Raw genomic sequence first — 12,955 nt, 5'->3', positions numbered from 1 at the left:
ATGGTGACATGAGATGGTGGTCCGGGAATAGTAGTGTCCCTTATGCTTTCTTGAGCTAATAGAGAAAAAAGAAAAAATGGAATTACTTTTATTATATATATATATATATATATATATATATATATATATATATATATATATATATATATATATATATATATATTAAAGTTATGATAAATTTCAATTTCAACAGTAAACTGTTGAATTTTCACCAAAAATGGTCCTTAGAATGTTTTAACTATTTTAGTCGTCCAACCTAATTTATTTGGAGGCGGGGTTTTGGAAAACTATTTTGGTCCCTTTAGTTGTTCCTATAGGTTTGTTTGTTTCCTTCTTTTCCAGGGTCCTTTAGGTCATTTTTAAAACTGGGGATTCACACGTGTTCTATTTGTACTTCTCCGCCAGTGTAATCCAATCGGATTAGGATCAGTGTCGTTACTTCCTTCTTCTTTTGCTGCTCATTTCCATTGATGTCCATGTCGAGGCTGTCATGATATTGTTCTGCATCTAACTTCTCCGAGCATCGGGTTCCGGCGAAGGATGAAATACAACTCGTAACTTGGCGGGGCAGCACAAATGGTGTTGCAGCCATGGCGGTGTTTGATCTCCTTTCTCCGGTTCCAAACTTCCGATCCATTTTCCTTAAAACGCTTCCATTTTCAATTGATTTAGATCGTTCTGGTAGCGTTGCCTCTGATTTCTTCCGATCATCTCTGTACACATTCTGATTTCTTCCGATCATCTCTTCCGATTTCTTCCGATTCCAATCCTATAAACATTTCAACTGAACTGCAAAAAAAACATCGCAGGTACCTTCTCTTTCTTTTTCATCTTCTACGCGATTTCTTCCGATTTTTTCAGAACATCTATTCTGATTTCTTCCGATTTTTTCAGAACATCTATTCTGATTTCTTCCGATTCCAGTCTTATAAACATTTCAACTGACCTGCAAAAAAATTGTCACAGGTATCTTCTCTTTCTTTTTCATCTTCAACGCCATTTGACCCTGTTTCTATGCTGTAAATTCCCAAGATTCCTTGATTATTTTCTCTTCCACAGGTCTGATTTCTATTTCTCTTCTTTATTATTTGTTTTATAAACTCAAACCCACCGGATTCAAAGCAGGAAAGGGGCAAAGAGGGTATTTGGCTAAAGCTCATTTAGAGATTGAGGGCATGGCCTTATGGAATGAGATGTCTTCTCTTGTGGAACGTCGTCCCACTACCAACTTTAATTCACGGAGGTAAGTATCGTGGCTTTTCAAGTTTCATAGAGATGATCCTATATGCTTGCTTTGGTATCCAGTGGGTTGTGCCTTGTCAGTATTAATCTGTTATGTTATGAAATCAAATAAGGAGGCTCAAAATATCACCACCCCAATACAACTACTAATAAGGACATCAGAGCTCAAGCCTGAAATAAAAGTCCAACAATTGAAATTATTCCAAAACAGCAAGAAACTTTCAACAGTAAAACAGATTGGTGACTTTTCATTTATTTGGTACCTCCCAAGGAGCAGGAACGTTGAACTTAAGTGGCTGTATGGTATATTACAGTTACAAGGGATATAGATTTATTCCAGTTTTTAAATCTTATATATTTTTGATATAAATGCATTGATGTGGGATAACAGGGTATATCAGATAAAAGTTTGCAAATGGTTGGAGACAATTATCAGCATCTGGACTTGCTAGATATCACTAGGTATGTTGTGTTGGTCAAGGCTTTTACCTGATTCTTGAAATAAAAAGTTTCAATCTTTTTCATCTTAACAACTTTATCAAAGCAAATATTAAACTTTTATGAACTCATCATTGAAAATATCCATATAAAGGTCGTCTAATGTCCCATATTTACTTATATATATTACTTCATACCGTGTTACTTCACTTACTTGATTTGATGATTTATGAAGAGTTCGTTTATTTTTTTTAGCTTTAAAGATGAAGCTTATAAGAACCTGTCACTCTTCAGCAATCTTAGATTCTTAGATCTCTGTGTTGTGTTGCTCAGGTATATTATATGATTGTTTTACTTTTTACGTATGATTCTCCAAGAAAAAATAATTTATTTTTTTCATTTTTTTTACAAACAGAATATATCTAATGAAGGCCATTTCTCTAAAGCCAAATGCAACAATATTTGTATCCTCAATTTGACATGGTAATCTATATTAATCATAAATATTCATAATATTTGTGTTTTTAATGTTTTTGTATTGTGCTCTCACTCCAAATGAAGATGTTTTGGTTCTTAGTAAGTATATAATCATTTTGCATATATTGCTTTTTTTTTATACTGTTTGTTTATTATATCAAACGCTTATAATATTATATTTATTTTAGCCATTGTATTTTCTTCTTTTTTTGTAGTTAGATATACAGCTAAGCTATAAGATGGAACTGTGTTTGAGAAAAAGGGTTTTGATGGAGACACTCCATTAAACTTCATTACAGATGAAGGTTAGTTAGTTACATGAAAAAAAATTTGTTCGTTGAAAAGACATAAATACCGTCTACATTGTATATATGTGACAACCGTCAATTTCCGGTCAAGTTAAAGTCAACTAAAGTCAACAAGTCAAACCGGTCAGCTCAAATAACCCTTATGTACTAGGGTTTATGTTAGGTAATTACTATACAACTCGTTGTTCTAATGAGAAATCATAAATTGAAAAGTACGTACATCTAGATTTCCTTAACCTAAAACTGTGGTAAGTAACAAACCAAACCGATAAAACAATGTTGCATACTCATCGGGAGTGTGTAAGATCCTTAAACATGGTTTAACGGAGTTTACGTACCTTGCGTTGCGAAGCCGGACACTCACAAATGTCACACACGAAACCTCTCTCAATCGTTTTCACTCTATCTCTCTTTATCGAGATTCTATCCTAAATCTCTCCACGTATGTCAAATCTCTCCCAAATCTCTCCAAGAAGGAGGAATCTCTCCCAAATCTCTCTCCATATGAGAAATCTCTCCAAGTATGTGAAATCTCGCCTAAATCTCTCCACGTATGTCAAATCTCTCCCAAATCTCTTTCTATATGAGAAATCTCTCCAAGTATGAGAAATCTCTCCCACATCTCTTCACGTATGTGAAATCTCTCCCAAATATCTCTTAAAAGTTCCTTAAACTTTTTGTAGTCTTTTGGGCCATCCCGACCCTTAACCAGGTCGAAAACCGCTTAAAACGGAGCAAAAACGGATAAAAAGGACTTAAGGACCCGAAACCCCTCTTAAGGAGCCGAACCCTCTTAAGGACCCGAAACCCCTCTTAGGAACCGAACTTGTCAGAAGCAAACTACACCCCTCGGACCGAAGGCTCGCATAGACCAAACCCGAAGGTCCCTTCGGACCAAACCTCCCTTTGGACCAAGCCTTCCATTCACTTTCGCTCCATTTCGCTTTCGGCCCAGCAGCAGAAGGGACCGAACCTTGGCCCAGTACCGAGAGGTCTCGCAGGGAAGCCCATTTCATCCCGGTTTTCGATTCCAACTTCGTTTTGGCTTCGTTTTTCATCGTTTTAACGTGGATTTTCACCAAAAACTTTATTTTGTCAATTAAAGCCCCATAATTCATTAATTCCCACGTTTTTGGTGCAAATCTTATCCAAGAAATGAGTGGGTGAAGTACAAAGGTTGAGTGTTGACTTTGCTTTACCTTATGACACAAGCAACCACCCCCACACCCACTCTATGACCAGCCACACCTCCCCACCTTACCTAGGTCACTTTAATGTCTTTTCCACTCATTTACCAGCCCCCCCCCCCCCCCCCCACACACACACACACGTCCTTAGGGATGGAACATCCATCCTCTCTCCTCACTTCTCTCATTTGCTCTCATTTCACCAAAGGTCCAACTCCACTTTTCTCTCAAACTTTCTCTCTCAAATTCGAGATTCCAAGGCTGATCATCAAGTGTTCTCCCACTCTTGGTAAGTATAATTCATCCTCCTTGTGATTAATACACTTCATTCTACTCCAATCATCGATTTCTTACACAAACTCCATCATTTTGATGTTAGATTCTCAAAAATCTTCAAGGCATCTTCAAGTGTTCTTAAGTTGAACACTTCCCTTCTCCAACATTCATCTACTGAAATCACATAAGTGAGTTTATACCCCTATATTTTCATGTTTTCTTAAGTTTTAAGGGGGGGAATACAAGTTAAAACACCAAGAACACAACTAAACTTATTTAACAGCCTTCATCAGAAAAATTCAACTCCATTCACGGACTGTTTTGGGCAATTTAAACAATTTAGTTTTCAAAACTGTTTTAGGTGCAAGTAGTTCCAGTTCTTAGCTTTAAAATGACTACTTGCACATCTCCATACGATTTTTCTACAATTTATGGTGATTTTTACAAAACTGCCTATCGTTTCAAGAGCAAATCCGGACCAGTCTGTGATTATGAACATTTTAACACAAGTTAAAGGCTTCCAAAAATCATGATAAAAATTATGAACAAACTAGACACATTTTAGGAACTCCCAGAATTTATGGATTCACTTTTCGATTTCGTATGATTTTTCTAAAACAGTGCAGAAAGGTTAAAAACTAGTTAACAGCTTATAACTTTCATAACACTTTGTATTATGTTGAACAAAATGTATAACAATAAGTTCTAAATATTGAATGTGTTTTCCTCGTTAGTTTATCATCATAACTGAAATTTAGCCATTCATGATAAGATTCTTCATTCATTTATAACACATATATTAAGCTATAATAAGCATAGTTTATGGATTCGTAGCACTAATGTGTTTTCATAAAAGAGTTCTTATACATTACAAACGTTTTGGATAAACTATAGGTATAGTTTATGTATCATTTACTTTTCAAATTTATTTATCAAAGATTTTCAGTTTAGTTCACGTAAATCTGTTAATGAATAAATTTGTGAGTCATTCGCTTCGGGTTACTTCCAAAGTAACAAAGTCAAAAAATCCTGTAAATTGTAACTAGAGTCTCTTGTAGGGAGAACGTGATAGTTGTGTATAGATCTATATTGGGTTTGACAAACCCACACCTGAGCTGCTTGCAACAGCTAGACCGACAGGTCTATGGTGACAAGTGTCATTTAACGGCGACGCCTGAAGAACGTCGTATTACGAGGCCGTCTATGTCAAGTATGGTTATGATAGCTCACATGTGGTATTAACAAATCATAAGATTTACGGGTTCTAACTTTAAATTAGCGAGTTATGTCAATTTAACTCACATAAATTACCTTAAGTATGGAAAAATACTTGTACGCCTTCATATCAAAAAGGGTTTTATGTCGATTTAAAATCAATTTTTACACCAATAATTACAGATTTTATTGTATACTTTCGGTCTTGGTATTTAAGATTACACATCATTCATTACGGGATTCTTCTCAAACTAAAAAGGGTTTTACGCCAATTTAAAACCACTTTTATATCTTTAAGTATTACAAATACTTGTTCATTCCCGGTCCTGGTATTTAGGACCACATAACTTTTATAAGGAAAATATTGGATTTTTCTTGGTAACATACAACTCATTACAAAGATCGATTTTCAAACTCTTACTATCAAAAGCTTATGAACTCACCAACCTATGTGTTGACACTTTTTCAAAACTACTTGTATTCTCAGGAATTCAGTGAAACAGAAAATCAACAGCGTTTTGAGGATGGGACGATGAATCGTCAAACAGTTCATTTTGTTATCATAATATAATTGATTTGAATCATGTAAACATATACTTTGGTGTAACTTTTTCAATTATATTTATGATGGTTGTATTTACTTTGAGCACTATTATACTCGTTGTTGTGATACTATACATGAAGTCCTCCACCCCCGGATGTTTCCGCCATCCTTGGTTTGGGGGTGTGACAGATTGGTATCAGAACATTGTTTATAGTGAACTAAGTATATCGAACCATATAAGATATACAAACTATAAATGCATTGGGACTAAGGTCTCTGATTTAAAGTTTTCAAAACAACTATCCTTTTAGAAATAAATAGTTTCTTGTTAAAAGTATACATGCATGCATACATACTAAGGTCAGCAGCATTCTAGAACAAAACAAAAGTAATGATTGTTGAATATCACAGGCAAGCTCAGGGATGTATGGTCAGTCTTGGGAGTGGCATAGCCTGATCAACTATGCTGGTCCGAGGAGTGATTAGCACATGCCCAAGAATGGTTGTGATATGGCGACAAGTCTACAAACTTACCAACACTACCACAATGAGAACATTAGAACAGAACATGAGTTTAAAATACTATAGGAGTATTTTGTAATATCATAACTTATATGAAAACTAACTAGATCCTTAATAATAGGTCTATAGTCACTAAATGGATACTCTAAGGTTATATATAACTTAGAAATCATAGACTTAGAATTTGTGGTCATTGCCTTACTTCCTTTTCCTTGTTTGGATGTGGACCTAGGGTAGGATCACTTATTCGAAGGTCTATCATATCTTGTTATATGTAATTAGTATGCACTATGTCATTATAGAAGTAACTAATAAGGATCACCCCTATAAGTAATTAATTATAGAGTTAGACGCCTAGTAATTATCTCTTCCACTCTTATTCTCGCATGTACAACATAGCAAGATCCTACTTACCGGGCGACCCCTACTTTCCCAATCCGAACCCGAGAAACGGTGAATGGTTATGAGAAGAATCAGAAGCGGAACTGGAGGTAATCAATCCTCCATGCATAACAAGGGTTTCCGCGAACCGTTTCGACTACATCGAACCTGTGCCCCGTTGGGCAACCGTGATCGAGGGTTGAATGTCGACAGCAATGACAGCAACCACCATGTGGAGACTAACGAGGGTGTTATGACCTCAACCATGGGGGACCGACTGACAGAGCCCTCCCGGCGAAGACCCGGCAAATCGCGAACATCGGGGATTAAAACAGGAAGACTACAACCCGAGTTCGGAAATTGCGCGCTACTACAGACCCTACTGTCTCACGTACCCGAGACTCGGAGATAGACTACTATTTCAGAGGCCAACATTCTTTTTAGAACCTTATCGCAGCTCGGGCAGAGGCAAGAGAGTAACAGGATAGACACACGACATCCTAAGAGAGGAGGATTGCAGCCAAGCATTGATTGGCAGAACTACAAGGTGCATCGACTTTGCCTCAGGCATCGCAAGGGACGCATCATCGTGAGTAGAGTTCATACCGCTCACAAGACCTCGTAAAATAGGTTCATGAGTATGTGTTGGTGCTACTCTATTCTAGGCGTAAGCACGACACTGCGATTTAAGCGGTCATACTAATCGAGAGATCTAGTTGCCATCAAAACTTTTCCTTGCATGGATGTGAGACAGACCTGCATCGAGGTCAAAAATGTTTGCTGAGACCACAATCACTAGAATCATATTAACAAGATGGGCTTAGGACCTAGCTTGGGTCAAATTACAAGGTTTCACTTGGATACAGAACTACTAAAACACATGAGTTTATCATATAAAGACTCTCGTTATGAACTGTTTACAAAACACCCTTAACAACCGAATTACGTTACAAATTGATATAAGATAAACTTAGTTAGAAAGCTCGCGATGTATAGTCATCCTAAGAACTCATTTCCGTCTCACCTTTAAACACCTTGGTTGAGAGGTGCCTTCTTCGTAGACCTATAGGGTGCGATCATACCAACGCTAATGCACCGGATCCCATCAAAACTCCTCAGCTAAGTGTGTTTGAACAAACATGATCTTAAGATGAGTAAATCTTAAAACGCCCGTATGAAACCTACTTCTACCCACTACCATAACTCTGTCTCAGGAACGTTAGCAGAAACACCGAGAATAGTTCAGTAAAGTGAGAAATTTATATGTGTATATAAATGGTAAGGATATAACTAGAGATAATCGTCCCTACTCACGACATCTTTTCTCCTCATGCAACATGATTATGTCTTCACAAGACGGTAACCAGCCAACTAGCAAAGCGCCAACCCTGCAGATAGACTCTGCTACTTTTCAAGCTGCAGTCACGGTAGCCATGACAGCCGTCATGGCGCAACTCAATGCTAACAACGCCAGTAGAGATGGGAGCGGTACCGACAATACAGATTGTTGTATCAATCAGGAACACCGGCAGGTATCTGCCAACGAAGGCGCCTCAGGCCACAAACCTACGAATAAGAAGCGAAAGTTTTGGGACAAAAAAAAGTGTAACCTACCTCAAGAATTCGCTGGAAGAAAGCAATTCGTGGCTGCACCTGCCATTACAACAACAGTTACGACACATGCCTCGACACTAGTCACGGGGTCTGCCACCCAAACGCCGACCAGACCATATAAGGGATCACTCCTAAAGTGTAACCAATGCGGCTTCCTTCACAATGGGGTTGGCCTAGTGATGCACTGTAAAAACTGCGACAAGAACGGACATACGGCCCGCTACTGCAGAAACCAAACCTAGCACCTCTCTTCAATCACCAGCACCAAGGTAGGACCAGTATGCTTCCTATGCGGTGAAACGGGACACTTCAAGAGAGAATGTCCAACCGAGAAGAATGACGGGGGAGCAGGAGAAGTGTGATGAACACACCAGCAGGAGCAACAAGGGAACCATATTAGGACTTTTGTAATGTTTCCAACAACAAAAACGTTTAAGTACCATATGTTTGTAACGAATTTGGTATGCTTGCTAAAATCACCGTCTTTCTAAAAGTAGTTAAAATACTCTCTCGTTCAAATCAAACCAAAGGCACTCATATATGACCTTAGGATCATCACCTGTAAGCTGTGATGATTTTTTATATACATCGGGGTTAATTATAATCAAAATACTAAAGACTTGAAACAAATAATTCTAACCTGACTCCTGTTCCATGTCTAGTAGTGGGAATTGAGTGGAGCCACCCACTCGACGATTTCACCAATATCAAATTACAGACGACGTACATATACCGCTCGATCACAAAGTGACCTGTTGGGGATCATGATATCAAGTATCATTACTAGCTATCGAAACACGCCCACTACCAGTGCTAGACACTGTGGTACGAATCATCTACAGTAATAATAACATCGAACAAAACGGAACACACTGAAAAGAAACCCAAGATACTCTATCACTCTAATAAGCACTTCTTACGAATACAACTTAACACATGTTTTATCTAAAAAGATACTGATGTCACCATTCAATTTCGATTGGTATAGTCCTCATCTTCCCGGTTTAACGGCTACGAAAGGACCCTTCACCTAACCCACTGAATATCGAAACCTTTGGGGGTGTGACAATATAAGGGTAACCTGGTCATTTGGTAGGAAACGGGTCCATGGGAGATGGATGTTCATGAAAGAATCGAAGCAGCTGGGAGGAAGAAAGAAGAAGGAAATATTCTTTGTAGGTGCTTTCAATTCACCAATCTGTTTTACTATTGAAAGTTTCTTGCTGTTTTGGAATAATTTCAATTGTTGGACTTTTATTTTAGGCTTGAATTCTGATGTCCTTATTAGTAGTTGTATTGGGGTGCTGATATTTTGAGCCTCCTTATTTGATTTCATATTACTGAATTTCTGATACTGAGGGATGTGAACGTTGTACAGGCAATCTTCTCTATAAGGTAAATCTCTTGACATGTTTCTCTTCCATATTTAACATAAACATGTTGATATGCAAATTTCTTATCAATGCATTCTACTTAAAAAATGTACCCAGATGCACTTTCAATTTGTGTCTTATATGCACATGTATTTTGAAAAATCTACCAGTAGTAGCAGTAAAAAATTGCTTTCTATTTGAATAACATTCTTATTATTGGATAGATGTTCAAAGTACAATGTTGTAAATTGTATTAGAAAGCAATAAAAAGTAGGATAGTGTGATAAACAAATCAATGAAATTACATCATTATTTCTTGCATTTAACCCTTGATTTTACCACTTCAATTCTACCTTCCAGATACACTACAAAGAAAAGCATCCGAACATCAAATTTGTGTCTATTCCCAACGACCCCTTCATGTTCATTGGAGCTGCAATCTTCTCCCCTTTCCCCAGGACTCAGCATCATTAGGTTATTTTTTTTATCAAACCCACTGGCATTTTTTTTTATTTGTATATTTTCTCCATTCGTGTGTTTTTTTGGAGTTTTACATTAGCTGTTGTATAGGTTCTGGTTGCTAAACCTACAAATTTAGTTAATTTCATGTGAAGATCGGCTCAATTAGTTAAAACATATGAATTCTTCCTTTTTGTTGCTTTAATATATAATCTTTCAACAATTCATATATTATTAATTATTCTTAATTTCTTACTTTTACTGAAAGATTTACACTTCCACACTAGATACACTTGGGAAGGCAAGAAAACCTGCGGAATGAATCATTAAATGTATTTCACACAATGCAGGTAACAAATACAAGTTGTGAGTGAATTTTATAGTTTAAAAATGAACATTCATTTTATAAATTTTAACTTTTTGTTCTATTTCTATTGCCTACTGTAGCAAAAAATCACCCATATTCAAACCTTGTAGCTTATTGTTTCATAGTTGGCACCCTTGGAGAAGCAGGTGATGTGAGAGAACTTTTTCAGTGATCAGGGGCGGATCTGTAAGTCGATAAGGGTATTTTCTACTTATTTCAAATAAAGTAGTATGGAAATTTGGAATTTACACAATATTTGAGAGGTAATATTTAGCTTTTCTTATTTTTTTTACGGAAACATGTGTTAAAAAAACAGATTTTTTTGTTTACTTGACTTTTTTTAACAGGTTTTTCTATTGCACTTCCTGTTTACTTTGCAACACAAATGGTTCGTTATTTTATAGCATACAACATATTTGACAATTATGCATTTGTAAACGGGCGAATGTACTATACTTTCACAAAAAGACGACACATTCCAACCCCGCAACGCGGGGACACCTTTTTAGTTGTTATTATTATTATTATTATTATTTTAATATAAAATAAATTATTATTAAATTAAAAGTAAAACAATGGGGACAATATGATCATTTTTTGTCTTTATTGGTAAAGGACATTACATGCAAACTTAAAAAAGAATGAGGGATGAAACATGTATGTTTCAAACAAGTGAGGAACGATCTAAGTTAATTTTTAAAAATAATGATTAAACGTGCATTTTGGCATATATACGAGGGACGTTTGGTGTAATTTTTTTTAAACGAGGGAACTATGCAACTTCTTAAAATCTATCTACAGTACACTTGTTTTAAATAATGGAATTATGCAACTTCTTAAAATCTAGGGATAACGATTTAAAAGGATAATATATTTTTCGATTTGTACACTAAATGGTCACTGAGATTTTTTTTTTCATCAACATTTACCTCTTCAACTTGTTAAACCGTACATATTCAGTCCTAATGACCGACTACTCCAAGTTAGCCGGTAAAAATGACCAGCTATTCTAGGTTAGTCCTTAATATTTTTGTGCACATTTAGTCCTTATATTTTTTTTGTTGCAAAAGAAGTCATTTTTATTTTTGTACTCAGTCAGTACTTATGAATGATTTATTTAGGTTTTTCTCACGACATCTTACGTGGGAAAATCATTAATGAGATGTTTGAGATTTTTGATGTTTATGTCCATCGCAATCTCGACTACTTGGTTGCTTATGTCATGTGTTCTGAGCATTATAACTTCTTCATATGATCTCGGATTTTAACGATCTTTATATCGATCTGTTTATAGTTTAGTCTAGTACAATTTTCTTTTAGCTTGCTCTCGTTAAAAAGTTGTAGTAGAGTCAAAAAACAAACGCGTAGATATAAAGATTGGTAAAAATTTGTTTTTAATTTGTTTAGACAATTTGATGGTCCCGATGTTATTGATAGCCATACTTGCTGCAGTTGTTGGAAACCAATTTCAAGGAAGAACACATAAACGTTGCATTACAAAAGGATGATCAAAATTTTGGTTTTTCTCTTTTACTTTCGGTATCAAAATTTAACAAATTACAAATGTGAGTTATGGTTCTTTATGTTAGAATACATTTATGCCTCTTTATTTTGGAAGAAATTTTAAGGATTACTTTATTTACTTCTTTACTTATTTACCTGTGATTTTGTTGAATACTAATTTAGCATAGATTTTTTTTAACCTTTATGAAAGTGAAATTCCTTTAAAATGGAGCTGGTATTGTGCGGCCACTGGCTTACACTCCTGATGACAGAACCTGTTTCGGTTAATTTCAGTTGAAATGAAGAGAAAGCCACTCCTGATGACAGAACCTGTTTCGGTTAATTTCAGTTGAAATGAAGAGAAAAATCACGACTTCAGTTTGGACATTAAGAAATTTTATTTATTATGCTATTGAATCAAGGTGAGGAATTTAGTATCTTAATTATATCTTTTAAGAGGAAACATCTCAACATGAAGTGATTTGTTTGTTGATTGTGTTATGCACCCTAACAATAGAGAGAAAGATTATAAGTTTGGGTTTAGGTTCATGTATATATTCAGTTTATTATTATTATTATTATTATTATTATTATTATTTTTGTGAAAATCTACCAACATATATCATTGTATTTTTAGAAATACAAGGTATAGCATATAGAGCATTGTAATTTGATTCTTTGTAAAATTACAAACATTTAACATTACATAAGTAAATCATTGAAAAGTTTGTTGCTATTTTCAATATTTTAATAATAGACTATGAAATACCTCTAACCACCGCAATTCCAACACCCACAATACGGGATTCTTCCATAGTTTTGAAAGAAAATGAAACCAACCATACATGAAATGAAACCAACTGCATAGATTTTTTAATAGTTATACATGAAATGAATACCGATTTGAATAAAAACAAAAATTGAATCCTAAAACGAGATATACAATTTGGTTCGGTTAAGTGGTCCACATTGCTTGACCCGGTGGAAGTCCTAGTTTACATACAAATTGCCAATTTGGCAATTTGGTATTAGTAGGGATGAGCAAAAGG

At 35.7% G+C, this 12,955-nt stretch overlaps 1 long non-coding RNA gene across 18 annotated transcripts; it reads left to right on the top strand.

Moving 5' to 3' along the window:
• Positions 1 to 389: 389 nt before the first annotated feature.
• Positions 390 to 12,514, top strand: LOC145069318 (uncharacterized). 18 transcript variants are annotated; one of them, XR_013689439.1, is made up of 12 exons: positions 390 to 809; positions 895 to 1,059; positions 1,126 to 1,243; positions 1,634 to 1,704; positions 1,936 to 2,013; positions 2,096 to 2,163; positions 2,373 to 2,462; positions 5,631 to 9,599; positions 9,938 to 10,051; positions 10,324 to 10,386; positions 10,484 to 11,968; positions 12,201 to 12,514. It is a non-coding gene; the product is annotated as an uncharacterized LOC145069318 (long non-coding RNA). The 18 variants fall into 18 exon arrangements; XR_013689434.1 differs by having other exon boundaries at positions 12,118 to 12,514; XR_013689449.1 differs by having other exon boundaries at positions 391 to 809; positions 5,631 to 9,379; positions 9,583 to 9,599; positions 10,484 to 12,459.
• Positions 12,515 to 12,955: the final 441 nt, after the last annotated feature.

The sequence above is a fragment of the Lactuca serriola genome, chromosome 8 (genome assembly GCF_051521515.1).
Source record: "Lactuca serriola cultivar US96UC23 chromosome 8, Lser_US96UC23_V15, whole genome shotgun sequence".
NCBI lineage: Eukaryota > Viridiplantae > Streptophyta > Magnoliopsida > Asterales > Asteraceae > Lactuca > Lactuca serriola.
This window is presented reverse-complemented; position numbering and strand designations above follow the sequence as displayed.